This window comes from Pinus tabuliformis, chromosome 3_2 (assembly GCF_031772625.1).
Source record: "Pinus tabuliformis cultivar Carrire ecotype Pingquan chromosome 3_2, CPIR1, whole genome shotgun sequence".
In the NCBI taxonomy this organism is placed as follows: domain Eukaryota; kingdom Viridiplantae; phylum Streptophyta; class Pinopsida; order Pinales; family Pinaceae; genus Pinus; species Pinus tabuliformis.
The window spans coordinates 935,094,051-935,116,932 of record NC_142302.1 but is presented as its reverse complement, the minus strand read 5'-3'; the positions used below and the strand labels follow the sequence as shown (position 1 = coordinate 935,116,932).

Sequence of the window (22,882 nt, the reverse complement as noted above, 5' to 3'; positions counted from 1 at the left end):
GAACAGAAGTTTATTCGAAATGAAATACGTGAAATAACTATGCAACTAAGCAATCATAAACTAAAGCATGCAATCAAAACTGATATCAAGTTCGACAACTAAAAATCCAACACTACTAATTGCATGGTGAAGCAAAAAGACAGTGTTTTTGTTGGCAGCAAAGTCACATTGGTCACAGCTCATGATTCCACTGAGGGGGAGGTGAGATCCAAAGTACTTGGTAGCCCTTTTCTGAATATATTCCCTGTGATTAACCAATCAAGTAAATCTGAACATGAACAACCTTGTTAATCATCAAGAGAAACTTAAATAACAACACAACATTTAAATCTAAATAGCAGATTTTATTCTAAGAATGCAACAAAGACACATGAAAGTAAACAAAGGAGGTATTGGGCGCTTGAGATGGGCCCAACCCCAAGAGATATAGCCTCCTAAGAGAGATTTAGAGCTGGTGCAAAGCTGGATTCATCTTTATTGAGCAAGAAAAGAAGAGTTACATCAAAACTGTCCACAAGGAGAACTTGAAAATGAGCTGAAAGCAAAGCTAATCTATTGCCTAAAAATCGAAATACAAACTAGCTAACTTCTGCCTACAAAATGACTAACCATTGGCCAACTACTAGCTAACCCAAATGAGGCCCCAAGCCTTCTTATTTATACAAATTGACGACCCCAACAGTCCTCCTAAACTTTAGGGACTCGGCTGCCCAAAACTTGTAGTTAACAGCAGTCCTACTTGACTTGCTTGGCTGCCTTTGTGTTAATTGATTTGGTGGCCCTTGAACTTCGAGCTGATGGTGGAGAATTCGAGGTAAGGGCCCATAAATGAAGGGGACACCTTCCTAAAAATACTCTCCACGAATTTGGCTGCCAAGTGCTCATTTCAACCATTGACTTTGTCTCCAAATTGACCAAAAAGGCTACACAAAGCACACATTAGACTTGTTGGCATAATGACTAACCCAATTTACTCTATTAGCATAAATATAATAAAAAACATGCAATGAACTAATGAGAATGGTGGATTAAGTCGAATTAGGAGGTTGAATGAACCCAAATAATTATCCATTTTTGGGGCTCATCATCACCCCCCTACTGAAAGTGTTGCTCATCCTCTGAGAAACCAATATATCTCCTCGTCTTTGATGGCCTTGGTGGCCTCCCTGTCATGCCAAGCTTCTGAAGTGATGTCCTCTTCTCTGTCATGAAACCATGCTTTTCTCTTTGCTTCTTCCCACTACTTGCTCCTTTTTCTAGAGAATTCTCAGCTTTGGTATGATTGTGCAAATATATTCAATCTGATGGTGGCAATGGTGGCGAAAGGAGATGAAACCAGTGGAGGACAGAAGAAAAGAGTGGTTGCATGCCTCCTCAACAAACTTCAAGCTTCAAATCCCTCTCCATAATTGATTCTGGCCTGCCCAAAGGCTTCTACAGGATGTTTTTGGTAAAAATACAGAACTTCCTGTAGAAAGTCCTGTAGCTTCCTGTAGAAGGTTGAACCATGACTAAATTGTGTCCGAACTCTGAAAAAAATGAGTGTTCATGGAGGGGATGAATGTGAGGATGCCTGGGAACTTGGTAGGGACCCTTCTGCGTGTGTTGGGAGGCCCCCTTTTGGCATTGTGTTCCTGCAACATCTTCAACGTTAACTCCCACAGCAGCACATTGACATTGGTGTCTCCTATAATGTTACCCAAAAACCTCTAAAACAACATAAAAGGAGCAAGCACCATTCCCCTAAACCAAAAATTAAACGGCCCCTCTGAAAAATGGTAGCTGCATGCAGAGCCTCAGTCAATCTTCACTGATGAGTATATTGTCTGCACAAACCAAAGGCATGCATAGAAACCTATTGTACCGGTCAGAGAAAAAAAATGAGTATGACATGATGGGCATGTAGCCAAAATATAAAATTCCAAAAACAAGCTTTTTCATCTCCAGCTTGGTGAAGAAATAGAATGTGGCATAGAGAAACAAGTAAAATGTTGAGGAGCCTGCAGTCAAATAAGATCTCCACCACCAATTGTAATCTTCACTGCACAGTTGGAAGTAGCACAGGACAATGGTGATCTCTTCACATGTAACAATGAGGATCACAAAGACAATGAACAGGAACCAAAATATATAGTAGCGCTGATGCAGCCACATTGAAGTTAATATGAAGAACAGTTCAATGTATACAGCTCCAAAAGGCAAAATGCCTCCAATTGGTATTGAGAAAATGGGCTGCATATACTAAGCTTGCTCTGGAATTTGCCCGGGGATTCTATTGGTCTTCATTGGATCCTCAATTGCAGGTTTCTTGTAGTCAAAGTAACTGCCCACAAAGACCAATGGAACAGAAATTCCAAACCATAAAAGGACCAAGGCAAACATAGTCCCAAAAGGAACTGCACTAGATGAATTTTTCCCCATAGCAGTGCATTGAGAATAAAGAAAATGCAAAAGGCAATGCCTGGACACAAGAATGCTGTCTTCAGCGTGTTCCTCCTCCATTCTGTGCCCTTGAGCATCTTATATAGACGTGACGATGCAGACCCTGCAAACAAACCCATAAACACCCATAATAGTAGCATAGCTGTCATTAAACCTCCACGGATCGAAGGAGAAAGGAAACCAAGGACTGCAAATATCATTGTCACTGGTGTCATGGAAAAAAACTGAACTCCAGTTCCCACATAGACACAAAGTAAGCTTGCATTGGTTGGGGCCCTGACCACATCTCCATGGACCAACTTCCATCCTGTTTCCTCTTGAGCCTCATCCTGTGTTTCTAATTGGTTGTATTTTGAGATATCCCGGTACAATGTTCGCATCATGATCATTGCAACCATTCCGGAGAGAAATAAAACAATCATCAATGAGTTGATGATAGAGAACCAATGGATCTGATCATCTGTCATAAGAAGGTAAGTATCCCAACGTGATGCCCATTTCATAGGGCTCTCCCGGAAAGTAACATCACAAGTGAATATAACTTCTTTGTCTTCTACAACTTCTTGGGGAATCTCAGAATTTGACACTGTATGCTTGGTATTTGGATCACAAGTTGTCAAATGGGCTTTGACATTATCCCATGGTTGTTCATACTCATGCTTTACACTCACTGAGAATTGCCACCCTCGATGTGAATAGTCCAAGCTTCTTCATATGCTGGGTTTCCTGTGGCGCAGCTTCCTGTAGAAACGCCTGTAGAGTGCCCAACTTCTGTAGGATGTCTCTGCACCTTTGAACGATCTTGGTATGTGGGAGAATTTTTGAACAAGCCGAAAAACTTGGCGAAGGACGTCAATTTAACAGAATTCAGAGGCAAAGGATTCAGCCGAAGAGCTTTGCAAGTGTAAATGAATCAGCAGTTAACGTGAGTCTTCAGCCGAGCATTCCTTTAATTACTGTGTGATTTGTGGTGAGGTGGCAAAGACGTGAGCTGCTCATGCAAACTGTTGGTCCCCTGCAGTGCCATCTGACTGTAATCCCTTACCCTTAGTTGCATTGGAGTTTAAAATATCCACAACTGTCTGTGTTTTTCAAATTTCACGTGAGTTGTATAACACATACGTTGTATGATTTCTGGCTGATTGATAGAGAATTGGAAAAGGAAATATCGGCTCAATCCTACTATATTCGTGGCTCAATTCCACCATTCCATTCATTCATGCAGTTCTTAAATTAGATTTGTGCAATAGAAGAACGAGTTTCAGTCACGTACCTGAAGTCAAATGGCTGCTGTGAGGTGCTGAGGCTAGTCATTGCTGCATGCACTGGTTTCTTTGGTTGCATGAGGGTTTGGCTGATGATTTATGGTTGTTTTTTCCTTGTGCAGGTTTCCTCTGGCCAGATCCCAGCTGCAGGAGTTCATTTCCACGTTCAGATCTGCACCTTCAAGCTGTTGCTGCTGAATTTTCACAGGACCATAACTTTTTTTCGCCATTTCTCCCAAACGGTAAACCAGATCGATCTAAAAATTTCTGAGCATGTTCCTATCATCATGATGCACCTCCCATAGCAAAATCGTGATCAATGGATGCACAAATTTCAAGAAAAATGGAAAATGGCTGAAGATTTCAGAGATCAATTTCTCGGGAACCGTGCATCGAAATTGGCTAAAAATTCTTGGGTAGGCTACTATCACCCATGTGCATCTCCCCATGAAACAGGTTTTAAAACGGATGCACGGACATGGAGAAAATAAAAAAAATGGCTGATGGTGATGGAGGCTGATTTCTTGGAAACCGTGCACCGGAATTGGCTAAAATTGCTCAGGCATGTTGCATCACCCCTGTACAATCCCCCGTAAAATGGTTTTTCAAATGGATGCATGGTTTTCAAGTTATGGAAGAAACAAATTCTGTTCTAGGTATTTTTGCTTCAAGGCATTTTGCAGTTTTGTTGCACGGTAAGAAAAACTGATCTTGGGTTGTGATGCAGGCATGGAGATGATGGAGGAGGAGTTTGAAAAGTGCAGGAGGACTACTGAACCCTTGTGGAAGCTATCGTGTTCGCCAAACCACCTTTTTGCAATCCATTTTTAGCTTCTTGTAATTTCTATAGGAAGTTCCTGTAGAAAACACAGTTTTCATAAAAGAAGCAAAATGAGGTGGAAAAAACGATGGAGAAAGGCGAGGGATGGACACAGAGGTGCTTGCAGGCCTAACCAATAGATTCCCACCATCAGATTCCCTTTTAAAATTGAATTTGGTTCGTCCAAAGGTTCTACAGGATGTTTCATGTAGAAATACAGAACTTCCTGTAGAAGGCACAAAATTCCTTTGACCTTGTTTTGAGTGATCCTCCTGACCTGCAATGTCCTTCTTGCAACCTGCAATTATCCAATGGAAATTAGTTTTATTTTTATTTTTCTTTTTCTCTTTTTTTTTGAAAAACAACTAGGGCGCCTCATGGAGGTTTTCACCCTAATTGCCTGCCCTGGGCGCCTCCAAGGAAGGTTTTCACCCAGGGATCTTATTCCCTTTTTATTTTCTCTTCTTTCCAACCCATTGATAGCCTCATGGAGGTTTTCAATCAATGAGCCAATCTAAGGCGCCTCTGAGGAGGTTTTCACCTTAGATTTTTCCTCTTATTTCTATTTTTTCATTTCTTTTCCTTTTTCCTTTTTTTTTTCTCTACCCTACCCTACTTGAAAAACAAAATCGTTCTCAAGTATAAGAATACTTCCAATGGAGCCATGTGCACATCGAGATTAGAGACAAAATGATGTGGAGGCTCGAAATGCATGCATGGACAGTTATTCGGATTTTAGAGACCAAATGATCTGACTTTGAAGGGATCAAACATAGCTGAGGAAGAGAGTACCGCTGCAACTTAGTCCTTCTGAAACCATATCTCAATATAGCTTTGATATCCTTGGTCCTTTTGCTAATCTGGGTCATGTTTCATGTCACTTTCTACTATGACTTCCTCATCTTCCTCTTTTTGTTTATCTTTCTCTTGAATACATGGAAGATTTGATGGTAACCATGAGGGAACTCTCTCGATCTCTGATTTTGATGCCTTCTCTTCATCAAGTGCAGCCCATGGTTCTTTGATCTTTTCTTTTGAATCTTCTTCTGTTGGATGTGGTCCTTCAATGCTTGCAATATAGTCTCTTTTTTGCAATACTCTTCCTAAGCTATGGTGAAGATCATTGAGCTCAAGAGGAGTTGTTCGGACATGTTGTGCCTCAGCTTTGCAATTAGGTTGAGCTATTCCAATGTGCGGGTTTGGATATGGGTAGCTGTGTGGGGGTGTATATTTGAGATGGATGTGGATGGGGTTGTGGTTGGGCAGGCATTTGGGGCTGCCTTGGTGGAGAAGGAGGCGATGGTTGTGGATGAGCAGGTGGTGGAGGAAAATGAGCGGGATGAGAGTTGTACTGGGGCCTCCACCCCTGATAAGGTGCATTCCACTGAGGTTGTGGCTGAGCATAAGAGTGAAACGAATGAGCAACTGGTTGGGCATAATATGGATCTGTGAAGGAACAAGGAGGAGGTGTGAACCAGGAAGGATGAGCAGGGGGACCCCAAGAAGGCATGAAAGTGGCTTGATAGGGGTCATAATAGGTCTCGTGTGTCCCTTGCAGTTCCTGCTGGTAAGATCTAGGTCCATGCGGCCTCCTTTGGTTCATATAATAGAGTGGTTCAGTGGCTCCTTTGGCTCTCTGATATGCAGCTTTAATTCCGGGCAAGGAAGGGCACTGATCTGTAGGATGGTATTCTTCACAGACAAAACACACTTCTATAGAGTACAATGGACATTCGTTCCTAGGATGCTTTCTAGTGCACCTGGGACAAAAGATGACCAAAGCCCTCTTGGCTTCCTCTTGCTTCTTTTGGATCCACAGGGTATCCAATTGCCTGGCAAGAAACTGCCTCATATCACTCTTGAAATCTTCTATCTGATCTTCAAATTCGTCTTCCATGATTCATCTATGACATTTTTCCTCCATTACTATCCTCGACGAAGTATTACATCTCCTTATATAGATTTCATTACTACAAGACCATGGTCCACATACCATCGATTTGACAAAACAATGAACTAACACCCAATACCTGTAACAAAATGAGGGGTTTTGACCTGCCCCAAACCCCCTAAACATCATGCGGTAAATATAACTTTGCGGACTCCGTGCACTCTGCTCCTCAAAATGTGGAGCCTTTGACCAAAACTGGACCAAGTTGGGTTGTGCCCAACACCAACTCCACACTTGGGTGAGTCACACTGAGCTGCTCCATCAAAAAAATCCCAGGGGAATCCATGGACAAGAGGGAGCATGATAGACACTTGTTGCTTTAGGGATTTTCGATTGACCTTGTATTCTATGCACAAATTTCCAATTATTCATGTAGTGACCTTAATCGGGATATCCTCTATGCAGAAAGTGATGAAGTTCTTGACCCACCAAAGGTAATTTATAAGAATGCAAGGGAACCCTTCGAAAGGAGTACTGGAACTATTTATTTTCCAAGCTTTGAAGCATTCTTCTAGTCATGTACCAGATGAAAATCCTTTGATGTTCAACTTGGCTAGCATTGTGGATATTACATGCATTTTGTATGAACAAAAGATGAAAATATGTAAGTCATTTCAATTGAAATCTTACGTAAAGGACAATAGCAAGAGCCCTCGCAACCCATTTTTATGATATTGTCTGAAGTTAATAGTTTGATATTATTTTCCAACCAAAATGAGAGTTTGCATTGAAGGGGAGCATGTAATTTCCATAATAGAATCCACCACAATATTTTTGCCTATGATAAATGAGATTCATTGAAGGATTCATAACCCAATTTAGCTATGAAATCCCCATTGTTGGTTTTTTTTTTTACTATACTAGGTCATCCTCTATGTCCTCTTTTAATTTGATAAAAATTGAAATATAGGCTTCCCATTCTACTATTTCTTGCCCAACTAGCCCAAATGCACAGTCAATTTCCATCCCTTCTATCCCCATTCCTGAAGGGTCTATGATTTGATGTCTCATAATAAATAACAACCTGGTTGGTGTAGGAATTCAATAAGGTCATTTTGAAATTTGTATTTTTTTCTTAAGCCAAGGCACAGATATAATCCCAATTTCACTTTATTTCCATTCCCTATGCACCAGAGTGTCCAATTCTCAACAAGGGGAAAGGAAAGAACTAATGCTTTCCAAACATTGGATCACTTTGACAATTTTCTAGGCTATCAAAACCAATTTGAGAAGGAGATGGAAGACAAGTATTTTACTTTAAGCATCCTTCCCTAGAGTGAGGAATTGTGTACTAGATACTATACAATTTAAGCAATAAGGGATTTCCTACAATTGTAGATACTTTTAAAGCCTCACCCTCCCAAAGACTTTGGAAGAGTTATTTTTTCCCATTTTACCAAAGGATTACCACTAGAAAATTTTGATCCAGAGTAAAGGAAGTGGAAACATTTCTTCTTTATCTTTGTAGGAATTCCTTTTGAAACATAAGCTACGGAGCACCAGTATACTAGAATACTTTTAAGGTTTGCCTTCATCATAATAAGCTTGCATCATCTAGAAAGGAGTTTATTTTCGCAAAATGAGATTTGGGATTCAATTTTTTGAAACAACCATAACTAATCAATGTATTTATATCCAAGTGGCTCAAGGAAAATTCCTAAGTACTTGAAACCATCATCCAAAGATTTATGGAGTAACAAAAAATAAATACCAGCTTGGGCAAAGCTATCTTGCTGTAAGAGGTGGAGAATAATTCAGTAGAATTCAACCGTGTTAATCATCATTCTTATATTTCACAAAAGAGTGAAATGATTATTTTGAGTACTTTTAAGTCCTCCGGCATGCCTTTAGAGAAGATAAGGATGTTGCAACAAATAGAAGGTGGGATAGATGATAATTGGGAGACACTTTAATACCTCTAAACTTATCCCTGGATTTTTCCTCATGAATACGTTTACTTAGTGCTTCAATGACCAGAATAAAAAGAATATGGGAGAGTGGAAATCCTTGTCTCAACCCTCGGGATGCTCTGAGGAAAGGACAGGGAGATATGTTAATGAGATTTGCAAAGGAAGCTGAATACATGCACCAATAATCTAATTGATATATTTAAGATCCATGTTTAGATTGAGTAAAACCAACTTTGTGAACATCATGTTGACCCCATCAAATTCTTTGGAGAGATCCAATTTGAGGGCTAGGGTGGAAATTTCAATGGGAATTGATGGAATAAATGACATACTAGGCTAATGACAATGCATCGTGCAACTAGATGCCATGTAGGAAACCAAATTGCTCATTTGCAATGATGTTGTTGAAGGTAGGCTTGAGTCGATGAGCAAGGACATTAGAGATAATCTTGTAAATAATATTACAACAAGAAATTGGTTTAAAATGCTCAAAGGTCACCTCATCTTGCTTCTTTGGGATAAATGCAAGGAAGGTTGACTTTAGTGCTTACATAATTTTACCAGAGTATTGGGATTATAGGAAAAATTAACAATGTCTTCTTTGAGAAAATTAAAGAAGTTCAAGTAAAAGTCTACAAGGAAGCCATTTGGTCCTGGATTATTCCATCTTTGCATAGAAAAATGATTTCCTTATCCTCATTTTCTATGACATCCTCTTCCAAGGATTGGTATATTTCTTCTTTGATGACTGGGTCAAATTTGGAAGTCACTTCTAGGATCCCCTAGATAGGGAAACTTGCAGGTTCTTTGAATAGATTCTCAAAGTGGTTGATAGGTTCTAGATCTTTATCATGGAAGGAGTGAACCATAGTGCCATTGCACTTTTTTAACACCCATATTGTGTTTTTCTTCTTTCTAAAGGAGGAAAATTGATGAAAGAACTTAGTGTTGTTATCCTTCTCTTTGACCTAGATGGCTCTTCTTTTTAATCTCCATTTTATCTCTTCCTTTTTTAGTAGGTCTTGTCTTTCTTGTTCCAATGATCTTAGGGAGACCAAATTCACTTCAATGAAAGCTACAATAGAGTCATCATATGTGGCTCTCATATCTTGTTATATAGCCTTAAGGCATGCCTGTTGTCTCTTTTTGAAATGAATAGATCAACTTTTGATGGCGGACTTAAGCTTGGTGATGTTTTATGCAAATTGAGCCACATAGCATTTAAAGTGTGAAGAGTGAAGGGAATCCATGAATCTTCCACCAATTTTTTGAAATCTTCTTCACTAAACCAAGAGTGATTGAAGAAAAGTGGCAAGGGAGGCTTTGTTGTGCCATTTACCAAATGGAGGAGGATGGGAAGGTGTTTGGTTAAGCCTTTGGAGGATATCCAAGGCTAAGGAATGATCCGAGAGTTAATAGGATCCGCTAAGATCAAGAATTTTTCTAGTCTCTTAGACACCACGTTGTCATTTACACGGAAATTGCTCCCAATAGGAGATATTTTGAGCGGTTCAATGCCCATCAAATGATGACGCTCAAATAAAGAAGAGAGGTAACCACTAAGATGGTCGAGGCTCCAATTGGCACCCTATACCTCTCATAGTGATAGCATAAGGTTTATATCTCCCATAATTATGGCATGTAAAGTAGAGAGCACTTGAGACCCTAATAGGCCATCCCAAAAGGAAATGCGATTAGTGTAGGGACCATAAATATTAAGGTGATCATTAATTTTGTTCCCAACTACTTAATCTCCATACAAACTAAAATAACATAATTGTAGGTGGTGGAATCCAAAACCCTGAGTTTAGGACTCCAACTCGTGAGTAGACCTCTTGAGAGACCAACAACATCGAGTATGATGAAATACCAATATTTTAGCTAAGGCTCAATGGTTCCCCTAGCTCTTGATCCATTGACCATTGTTTCTTGTAGCAAAATGGGATCAATATTGCACGATTTAATGAGATGCTTGAGGGCTATGATTTTTTGCGCACCCCCAACCCTTTGGCATTAGAGGAAAGGGTGATCATGGTTGGGGGGATTTTTGGGCTTTCCCGGCTCTAAGAATCTTGGTGATTGTGGTTTGTTTTCCCTTATTGTATCCAAGATTGCTTTTACTGTGCTTTATTAAAGTTATAATTCAATTAGTTTTTAAAATTTTAAGTTTGAATTCACGTCATAAAGTTTTTTTAGTTAATAAAGAAAAATTATACTAATAATAAAAGAAGGTTAAATTTTTTATGATTTTGATTTTTAAAATTCATTATCATTGAAATTAGGTTATAAAATATTGATTAATATATCTTGAATAGTAAGAATTACTAATTTTAAAATACTTGAAATAGATTTAATAACTTTAAAACCTATGTTGTAATATGATTTGATAATGCTATATTAAAAAAATACAAAATACTAATGTTTTAAGTTTTCATACAAAATAATCAACATTAACAAATGCCATAAAATAGAGTTTGCAAAAGTTCCATTTAAAACATCTCAACATTGCTCGCGAGTATACTGCTTTAAAAACCACATAATATTCTAATTGTTTTACAAAACATATATTTTAATTAAATAAATGTTAGTTTTTAGCTTCTTCCTATCCCATGTTGGAAGGAAGGGAGTTTTGGTCCCAAAAGTTGATGTCTTCTAATATTTGGTGCATTTTCCTTCTTTGTAAAGTTTATTTAGACAAAATTTGTCAACATCTTATGATTGGACGTTGTCGAGTGAGAATCTTTATTAAGATAGATGACCATATTCTTTGACATATTGTATTTTTCCTCCAAGACATTAATTTTCTACTTTTGTTGAACAAAACATTCATAATTGTTGCATTTTGTGAAGTGCATTGATGTTCATTTTCATGAACCTTGAAAATCATCAAGAAAAGATAGGTTATGTTGCATTGTATGGATTCTTCACAAATTCGTTAAAGTAGGACACAAAGAAAAGATGGTTGGAAATGCTAGAGTTTAGAGACTTGGACTAAGCCAAAACTGTATAGGGAGAGTCTTGAATCCATTACAATAAAAGTGCCTCTTGCTTTACAAACCAAGTAACCAAACTATCAAAGGAACTATTATACTAGAATTTTTTGAATTTGAAATTGAGAAGACTAGAGTATCTAGAGCTCAATAGAACCAAAGAACCATACTCCCAACAGATGATGGCTAGAGTTTTGAGAGGAAATAAAAAGTTATAAGTAAAATTCGCAAAATTAGAGAGATGTATACCAAATAAGAGCCAAGGCAAAAACAATGAGAGATAGAGGAATAATTGGTACAAAGGAACCATACACTAAGCACAACTAGATTCCAAGAACCAGAACACATATATTAGTGCACATTGAGCACACCATGATACTTAACCTTGAAATGAAATTTCTAAAAGACCTCTAGAGAATGAGAGTGACTCTTACCAAGCAAATTCTAAGCTAAATAACCTTGCTTTGACTGACATTCCTATATTCTTCCATATACCAATTCATTATGCCACCTTGCCAAAGAAAAACCCAATTGTGGATTTAAAGAACATGAGGAGCTTTACTACGATCATACAAGAGAGGGTTGGACTAGTCCATTCAAACTCTATCTTCTTCAATGATATCATATGGCAATGCAATTGTGACAAGTGATGATTTAAGGTGATGTAACATGTGTTCGCCTTAAATAATATCTTATGACAATTAAGTTGTGACAAGTGATGATTTAAGATGATGTAACATGTCTTCACCTTAAAAAAATATCTTCGACAATAAAATTGTGACAAGTGATGATTTCAAATGATGTAACATGTCTTCACCTTAAAAAAATATCTTGGACAATAAAATTGTGACAAGTGATGATTTAAAATAATGTAACATGTTTTCATGTCTATAATCTTGACGAATTAAAAATTGACATAATAATCTTCCATTTTTCATTATACCCTTTATTAAAGATAATGATGTCATTCACTAAAAAAACATTTAACTTAAAAATTAAATTTAAACTATAATTTAAATAAATTTGCTATTAAAAATTAATTTCAAAAATATAAACATAAATTATAACTAAATTTAATTTACTTTAATTTTTATTAAAAAAATTACTTTAATTTTTATTAAAAAAACATAATTAAAAAGTATAAACCTCAACTTTATTACTTATTAACTTTCTTACCATTATAAATTTTATTTGATTTTTTATTATAAAAAATCATAATTAAAAAGTGTAAACCTCAACTTCATTACTTATTAACTTTCTTACCCACCCACCCAAATTATTGCAAGTTTTCTAATATGATCCCAAACAACTCTCCCCCTAATTTTAGAATATTAAGGATACCATTGATTCAAAATATCTCTCATCGATTTTTGAGTCACCTCTTTAATATTCTAGAAGACTCACCGCGTCATTTGGCCACAAAGTTGACCACGGTGCATTCATCCATGTTGCAAGAAACCTATTTTTTTTGGGTTAAATTTGCATATTTATAAGTCAAATCAGTAGATTAGAGATTTGTTGCAACAAGTTCGAGTTGTTGACTCTGCACCATTCTAATGCTTCAAAGATTTCTCAATTTTAGAGTTTTATAAAATTTTCATATTTTGAAGTCAAATTGGTTTAGTAGAGATTTGTTGCAACAAGTTTAAGTTGTTAATAATAATAATAATAATATCTATTTTTAAGGTCACCGCGAAGCCAGACACCAAATTGGTGTATGAGACCCCTTGTTTGTGTGACAAGGGACCCACCTTTGCGCAGCGATTTGACTGCTAAGTCTATGAAAGCATACATACTCTCTCTACCCCCCTCTGGTTTTGAACCTGTGACCTCTTAGGAGAAAACACATGCTCTTAACCATTAGGCCTACTCAAGCTGTATATTTCAACTTACGCTGTGAACTCAATATAATTTTAATGGTTTAAAGATTTCTCAATTTTAGAGGTTTAGAAGTTATTCAAAACCCTCAATGTACATATACAATAAAAATATATTTTAAATTATAAAAAATTATAATTCTATCACAAATTTAATAAAAAAATTATTTTAAATAATAAAAAAAATCAAAATTTAACTCAAAATTATTTCAATTCAAAAACTTCAAAACCAACAATACTTAAAAAATGTGTAGTCTAACTTATATAGGAAAGAGCCTTTTTTCACGAGAATTTATTAAAATCTGGCAATACAATTTTAGGTTTTTTTTTTTTTTTGTTTAAAATACATTTTTGAATGCATAAATGGATACAATACCTTGAAAAACCCTTGGGGCACTCGAATTATGCAGATTAAACAATTTAAACTCAAGTTTTTAAAAATGTTTGTTGGATTTTGATTAAAATTAACCAGAAAAAAGGTTGTAAAAAGGCCATTATGTCTATAAATTAGGCTATGCCCTTAAAAAATGCTAAGTATCTTCTCAAAATAGAAAATTCCCGAGCATTTATGGCAATGTCCTTAAGTACCTTACCAAACACTATAATAGTACCTAACCATATTGCGTTAGAGAAAGAGGGTAAACCCCTACCTCTAAATAAACTCATATTGTTTCTTGATTCAGTTCCTATTACAAAGAATTCTTATAAACATCTAACAAGGCAGGTCAGGAGCTTACCTCCTTTACAAAATTCAAAATATCCTTATCAGAGAGGGAGAAGAGAAGATATGATGATATCTTCGTGTGTGCATATATATATATATATATATATATATATATATATATATATATATATATATATTAATTAGGCTGAGTCTAGGTCAGGGCTAACACCAATGTTGGATGGGAGAACGACTTGCTCATCAGTGAGTTGCTATCACCAGGGTTTTGCCGGGCCAACCACAATGTTTAATGGAAGTTGGATAGAAGAATGATGTTATCGCCATGATTGTGCACGCCCAACCCCAATGTTGGATAGAATAACGATGTTATCACCATGATTGTGCACACCCAACCCTAATGTTGGATAAAAGAATGATCTAGCCACTAGTGAAATGTTATCACCGGGATAATTTCCCAAAAGTGGTTCCCATCCTCAATCTCTCTCCATAAAATTTAACCCTATAACCTAATAAAGACTAAACCCCACACAAACCAATTAATCTCTTTATGATAAATAGATAAAACTATTATATATACATAAAATTTACCTTAAAATTAAACCACTGCAACACCGCCTCTTAAATGACCTCCTCCGTTAGTGGTACTTCTCAGACACCATGTTGCCATTTACAGAGAAAGTGCTCCCAATGGGAGATATTTTGAGTGGTTCAATGTCCATTAAATGATGACGTCAAATAAAGAAGAGAAGTAACCACTAAGATGGTTGAGGCTCCAATTGGCACCCTAGACCTCTCATAGTTATAACATAAGGTTTATATCTCCCATAATTATGGCGTGTAAAGTAGAGAGCACTTGAGACCCTAATAGGCCATCCCAAAAGGAAATGCGATTAGTGTAGGGACCATAAATATTAAGGTGATCATTAATTTTGTTCCCAACTACTTAATCACCATACAAACTAAAATAACATAATTGTAGGTGGTGGAATCCAAACCCCTGAGTTTAGGGCTCCAACTCATGAGCAGACCTCTTGAGAGACCAACAACATCGAGTATGACGAAAGACCAATCTCTTAGCTAAGGCTCAATGGTTCCCCTAGCTCTGGATCCATTGACCATTGTTTCTTGTAGTAAAATGGGATCACAATTGCACGATTGAATGAGATGCTTAAGGGCTATGATTTTTTGCGCACCCCCAACCCTTTGGCATTAAAGGATAGGGTGATCATGGTTGGGGGGATTTTTGGGCTTTCCCCGCTCTAAGAATCTTGGTGATTGTGGTTTGTTTTCCCTTATTGTATCCAAGGTTGCTTTTATTGTGCTTTATTAAAGTTATAATTTAATTAGTTTTTAAAATTTTAAGTTTGAATTCACATCATAAAGTTTTTTAGTTAATAAAGAAAAAATATACTAATAATAATAATAAAAGAAGGTTAAATTTTTTATGTTTTGATTTTTCAAATTCATTATTATTGAAATTAGGTTATAAAATATTTATTAAAATTATATTTTGAATAATAAGAAGTACTAATTTTAAAATACTTGAAATAGATTTAATAACTTTAAAACCTATGTTATAATATGATTTGATAATATTATATTAAAAAATACAAAATACCAATGTTTTAAGTTTTCATACAAAATAATCAACATTAACAAATGCCATAAAATAGAGTTTGCAAAAGTTCCATTTAAAACATCTCAACATAGCTTGTGAGTAAATCACATAATATTCTAATTGTTTTATAAAACATATATTTTAATTAAACACATGTTAGTTTTTAGCTTCTTCCTATCCCGTGTTGGAAGGAAGGGAGTTTTAGTCTCAAAAGTTGATGTCTTTTAACATTTGGTGCATTTTCCTTCTTCGCAAAGTTTATTTAGACAAAATTTGTCAACATCTTATGATTGGACGTTGTCGAGTGAGAAGCTTTATTAAGATTGATGACCATATTATTTAACATATTGTATTTTTCCTCCAAGACATCAATTTACTACTTTTGTTGAACAAAACATTCATAATTGTTGCATTTTGTGAAGTGCATTGATGTTCATTTTCATGAACCTTGAAAATCATCAAGAAAAGATAGGTTATGTTGCATTGTATGGACTCTTCACAAATTTGTTAAAGTAGGACACAAAGAAAAGATGGTTGGAAACACTAGAGTTTAGAGACTTGGACTAAGCCAAAATTGTATAGGGAGAGTCTTGAATCCATTACAATAAAAATGCCTCTTGCTTTAAAAACCAAGTAACAAAACTATCAAAGGAACTATTATACTAGAATTTTTTGAAATTGAAATTGAGAAGACTAGAGTATCTAGAGCTCAATAGAACCAAAGAACCATACTCCCAAAAGATGATGGCTAGAGTGTTGAGAGGAAATAACAAGTTATAAGTAAAACTCACAAAATTAGAGAGATGTATACCAAATAAGAGCCAAGGCAAAAACAATGAGACATAGAGGAATAATTGGTACAAAGGAACGATACACTAAGCGCAACTAGATTCCAAGAACCAAAACACATATATAATTGCACATTGAGCACACCATGACACTTAACCTTGAAATGAAATTTCCAAAAGACCTCTAGAGAATGAGAGTGACTCTTACCAAGCAAATTCTAGGCTAAATAACCTTGCTCTGATTGACATTCCTATATTCTTCCACATACCAATTCATTATGCCACCTTGCCAAAGAAAAACCTAATTGTGGATTTAAAGAACATGAGGAGCTTTACTACGAGCATACTAGAGAGGGTTGGACTAGTCCATTCAAACTCTATCTTCTTAAATGATATCATATGGCAATGCAGTTGTGACAAGTGATGATTTAAAGTGATGTAACATGCCTTCGCTTTAAATAATATCTCATGACAATTAAGTTGTGACAAGTGATGATTTAAGATGATGTAACATGTCTTCGCCTTAAAAAATATCTTCGACAATAAAATTATGACAAGTGATGATTTAAAATGATGTAACATGTCTTCAATCTTGAAGAGTTAAAAATTGACATAATAATCTTCCATTTTTCATTATATCCTTTATTAAAGATAATGATGTCATTCACTAAAAAAATATTTAACTTAAAAATTAAATTTAAACTATGATTTAAATATATTTGCTATTAAAAATTAATTTCAAGAATATAAACATAAATTATACCTAAATTTAATTTACTTTGATTTTTATTAAAAAACATAATTAAAAAGTATAAACCTCAATTTATTAAATTTCTTACCATTATAAATTTTATTTGTTTTTTTATTATAAAAAAACATAATTAACGAGTGTAAACCTCAACTTCATTACTTATTAACTTTCTTACCCACCCAAATTATGGCAAGTTTTCTAATATGATCCCAAACAACCCTCCCCCTAATTTTAGAATATTAAGGACACCATCGATTCAAAATATCTGTCATCGGTTTTTAGTCACCACTTTAATATTCTAGAAGACTCACCGCGTCATTTGGCCACGGTGCATTCATCCATGTCGCAACAAAACCTATTTTTTTGGGTTAAATTTGCATATTTTTAAGTCAAATCAGCATGCTGAGATTTGTTGCAAGTTCACTGGTTAATTTTGTACAATTCTAATGGTTCAAAGATTTCTCAATTTTAAAGTCTAATTAGTCTGGTAGAGATTTGTTTAACAAGTTTAAGTTGTTAATAATAATAATAATATTTATTTTTAAAGTCATAGTCAAGTCAGACACTAAATTAGTGTATGAGACCCCCTTGTTTGTGGGACAAGGGACCTATTTCTGCGCAGCAATTTGATTACTAAGTCTACGAAGGTATACATACTCTACCCCTCTCTAGTTTTGAACCTGTGACCTCTTAGGAGGAAACACATGCTCTTAACCATTAAGCTCACTCAAGTTGTAATTTAAAGATTTCTGAATTTTAGAGTTTTAGAAGTTTTTCAAAACCCTTAATGCATATATACAATAAAAATATATTTTAATTAATAAAAAATTATAATCCTATCACAAATTTAATAAAAAAATTTATTTTAAATAAATAAAAAAAATCAAAATTTAACTCAAAATTATTTCAATTCAAAAACTTCAAAACCAACAATACTTAAAAAATGTGTAGTCTAACTTATATAGGAAAGAGCCTTTTTTCACGAGAATTCACCAAAATCTGGCAATACAATTTTGGGATTTTTTGTTGTTTAAAATACATTTTTTAATACATAAATGGATTCAACACCCTCAAAAATCCCCGGGGCACTCGAATTATGCAGATTAAACAATTTAAACTCAAGTCTTTAAAAATCTTTGTTGGATTTTGATTAAAATTAATCAGAAAATTGGTCGTAAAAAAGGTAATTCTGTCTGTAAATTAGATTATGCCCTTAAAAAACGCAAGTTATCACTATGATTTGCATGCCCAACCCCAATGTTGGATAGAAGAACGATGTTAGTGCACATCCAACCCTAATGTTGGATAAAAGAATGATCTGCCCACTAGTGAAATGCTATCACCAGGATAATTTCCCAAAAGTGGTTCCCATCCTCACTCTCTCTCCATACAATTTAACCCTATAACCTAATAAAAACTAAACCCCACACAAACCAATTAATCTCTTTGTGATAAATAGATAAAACTATTATATATAACATAAAACTAAATTAAAATTAAACCACTGTAACACCGACTCTTCATTGACCTCCTCAGTTATTGGTCCTTCATCATCGGAAAGGTTTTATATTTAGGGAAGTCATCATGTTTACATTCACCACCCGACTTCGCAAACCAGAAATAAAATACCTCGTAAAATGCGATATTCTTCATCATTGAGAAAGTACAATGAATCTGGGTCATTGAAATAGTGTCCGCGGTTAACGCGGACCATTTCCTAGGAAATATATTTTCCCTTTTCTTTGAAAAAATATATTTATGTAATTAAAAATAATTTTATTTTTAATAAAAGAATTAAATAAATATCTTAAAGTGTAGAGTAGTTGGTTATATAATATATTGAAAAGATATATTTTAAGTAATTAAAAATAATTTTATTTTTAATAAAAAATATTAAATTAATATTTTAAAGTGTAGAGTAGTTGGTTATATAATATATTGTTAAAGTACTCTTTAAATATCATTGATTTAAACTTTTAATAAGTTCAATGTATTAGGAGAGGGTGACGTTGGTATGCCTAGAGTGCTCAGAGTGATTGAAATCAACTCATAGCCCTAGAGTTAGAGTATGAGCTTGGCTGACTAGTTAATTTCATGGATTCATAAAGAAAAACATAAAACAATTAAATTTAATAAAAATAAAATATCCAAATTTTATGTGGGAAAATGATTTTGATGGGATATGCCGTTGAAAATTGATAATAGTTTTTTTTATTATAATATGTTTTTTATTGTAATTATATGGATAAGTATGTTTGTTTTCAAAGTTTTTAGATTTTTTATTTAATTATTAATAATTATTAGATGGATAGTATTGATTTAACTTTTATAAAATATTTTTAATAGTAGTTAGGAACAAAGGGCTGAGATTTATTTTAAAGGTAATTATGTTGTTTTTGCTTTTCAATTTAATTAGAAAATAAATTATCAAGTTCATGAGTGTTTGGTTTGATTTTTGTTTATTGCTAATTGTTTCTTTATTATGTTTTCTTATTACATGTTTTTTTAATGTATATATTTAATTGATATGCTAATTTTTTTAATAATAATAATATTAAAACTTATAATTTAGTTTATTATTTTATTTTATTTTCTAAATTTTGGCAATGTGAGATGTATTATAAGCTGAGTGTCTTGATGTCTATTATGAATTGATGCCTATCAACATTTATCAACTATATAATTTATATGGTTAAATTAGTTATATTTTAAATGATAATATTTGTAATTAAGATATGCAATTATTCTATTGTGAAAATGATGTAGATAACAACTACCTATTAAAAAAACACTTAAAATGCTATAACATTAAAGTGATTCATCAATATTGATATACCAACATAGATTCATCTTAACTCTGGATCTACCAAGCTTCCAGAGAGATCAAATCTGTCAAGATGCAAACCTTTTTTTGAGTGCAAAACTTGAGGAAAGGTTTGCATTTCTAAAGATTTGATTCCCCTAGACTCTTAATAGATCTAGAGTTAAGATGGATTTGAGTAAAACAATAATAAAATGTTTTAATCCTAAGATTTTTTGTTTCTATTTTCACTCATTTTATTAACATATACATCGTTGACATTGAAATATTTTATTTATGATTCACATTCTACACATTAAAATCTTGATACATGCCCGCACATATTTGGAATTAGAAAACATACATGCATATGATTTCTTTTTCTCTCTCTCTATATATATAAATACATTTTTTTTGTTATTAATATTTTTTAAAATATTACATGCCAAGGCCATAATAAACATTGAAGAAATTACAAATCTCCATCATATCTTGAATTAAAAAGACTCTGCCCTTTATATATATATATAAATGATGATATAACATTTTACTCAACATATTTGATTTATGATCTACATTAATTTTTTTTTGTTATTAAAATTTTATAGATATTATATATCAACTCTATATTAAGAATGAAATAATATGGAATAAATTGCACATTTTCTTCACAAAGAAAATAGAAAATATAATTTGTAAAAAAATTTAAATTATCTTTTTTTGTTTTTTTTCCTTCTATATAAAGTTGATATACCCCCTGATATTTTTACGGCTGCCAGTGGGGCGCAATATGCATTTCCTCTCACACATAGTTATTCCTCCATTCCCACTGGTTAAGTAGCAGTATGAATTTCCTCTGCCCCATAGTTATGCCTCCATTCCCATTGGTTAAGCAACTCTTGCTCTCCCATATGTTTCTAGTGAAAACATATATCCCTTTTCACACTTTATATTATGGGTTTTTTTCGTACATTATTTAATATGGAAATTGAAATATCTTATTTTTGGTTGACATTATTTTTTTTTGTTATTAATATATTTTGTTTTAAATATTACATGTCAACTAAACATAGAATGAATTACACATCATATAATATTAATAATTTTATTTTTATATGCTACTTGTCAATTCCATATTCCGTAGTGATGGAATTACATATATCTTTGATTTAAAATTAAGGTGGAAATTGAAATATTTTATTTATAACTAATATTGTTTTATTTTTATTTTAATGCTATTTTTTAATTTGTTAATGTAAGTATTTGTAATATCCCGTGTTAACCTTGTAAATGTTGGTTTACTATGGTAAAAGACATTATACATTTTGTGTAGGAAATATATTTTGTTTCATCTATGAATTACTAGAATGTTTTAAGTGGCTATAAAAGTCACATTGAGAAAAGAAATGCCAGAGAAGCTCACATCCCAGGTAGTTGAACAAATATGGGGTAGGAAGTGACTACCCAACTTTTCTTGAGGAATATAATTTTGGAAAAAAAGCCAATAGGGGTTATGGACCTTAGGTAAAGAAAAGAGCAGAGGAGAAGTGATTGCAGAAGGAAAAATGAATTTGTTGTTATAAAGGACTCTTGAGCTGGCTAGCTAGTGGAATCTGTCCGTAACCAAGGTTTTCAGATTCTAAAAATAATTCCTTGGCTAAGTCTGGTTGGGATCATATAGCCATTGGAAACTATTCTACGCCAATAATTGTTCAAGACAAACTATTTTCAGTGTGAAGTGGCTCCGGCGGAGACACAATAGAGATCTCTATTGGTCTGGTTGGTTGGGAGGAGATTGCTTTTCCCAATGATTTTGTGGTTCACAGATTAGTCAAAATTTAGATAAGTATTACATAAACGAACTTATCTGTCTTTTCTTGGAATCAGGATATGAAACAGATAAAACAATAGTTAATGTTGTAACATGTAATACATTAATGATAATATGTGTTATATATCATCAAATATGTATGGCTAACCAGGAAAAAGATTTTGCTGGCCATTGATCTTAACAGTTAGGAAAAGAAAAGGAAGCATTCCAAGTTTGTAACTGGTTTCTAAGACACTTTTCCCAATTTGGGATTAGTTATTAGACCAGGATGATGCTGACAACAACCACAGAACAATTCCAGTGGTTTGGTTTTATGAGAACTATATTTGGTCTTGATAGCCTTTGGCATATTGAAAATAAATTAAAGAAAAGAGGGGTTTACAATGAACAAGGGGACACTGGGTTAGATTCCTGGTCAAGGCAACAATTACCAGTAACCTGGAAAAACTGTCTGATACATTGAATAATCCTTACACTGAAACAAGAGGCTTGAGGGTGTATGATAATGAATGTAGCCAGATTACCTAATAACAAAGAGAAGGAAAATAAAGAAGACTAAAACAATAAACACAAAGGGAAAATCAAACCCATTGTACTGAGAAGACAGTCATATTGCTAAACAAGAATTATCATTACACAAATGTTGGTATACGATAAGGAAGATAGAATGAATTTTCAAGCTGATAAAAGAAACCCTCTCAGCCGATAAGGCCAAAATCCATAATACCAGTAAAATTGATTGAATTGCCAGGAAAACTAACGAGTACATACAAAAAAGAAATATAGATAATGCAACACTGTTATAGGACCTTTCATTTATATATGGCGTAACAATATTTGGAACCGTTCCAAGATAAAATATAAAGGAAACTGACATATAAACTCTACAGTCAATTGGGAAGAGAAGGGTGTCGAAGCCCTCTTCAATTAAAAGTATACAAGCCAACTGTTAAAATAAACCCATTTATATACTGAATAAAAAAGGTTCTGCATAAAAATTATATGTAAATCCCATAACGATGCTAGCCAACAACATCAACATGGCTTGAAGCATCAAATAAATCGACCACATGTCTCCATATATAACAATATCATGAAGACTTAAAAACGCCCCGTATGTCCGAGCGAATCCTTAGACATAATTACTAATCCTTAAG

The 22,882-nt window shown here is 34.1% G+C and overlaps 1 pseudogene; it reads right to left on the bottom strand.

Annotated features, from left to right (window-relative positions):
• Positions 1-1,796: 1,796 nt before the first annotated feature.
• LOC149183713 (transmembrane 9 superfamily member 7 pseudogene) lies at positions 1,797-18,808 on the bottom strand (annotated as a pseudogene).
• Positions 18,809-22,882: the final 4,074 nt, after the last annotated feature.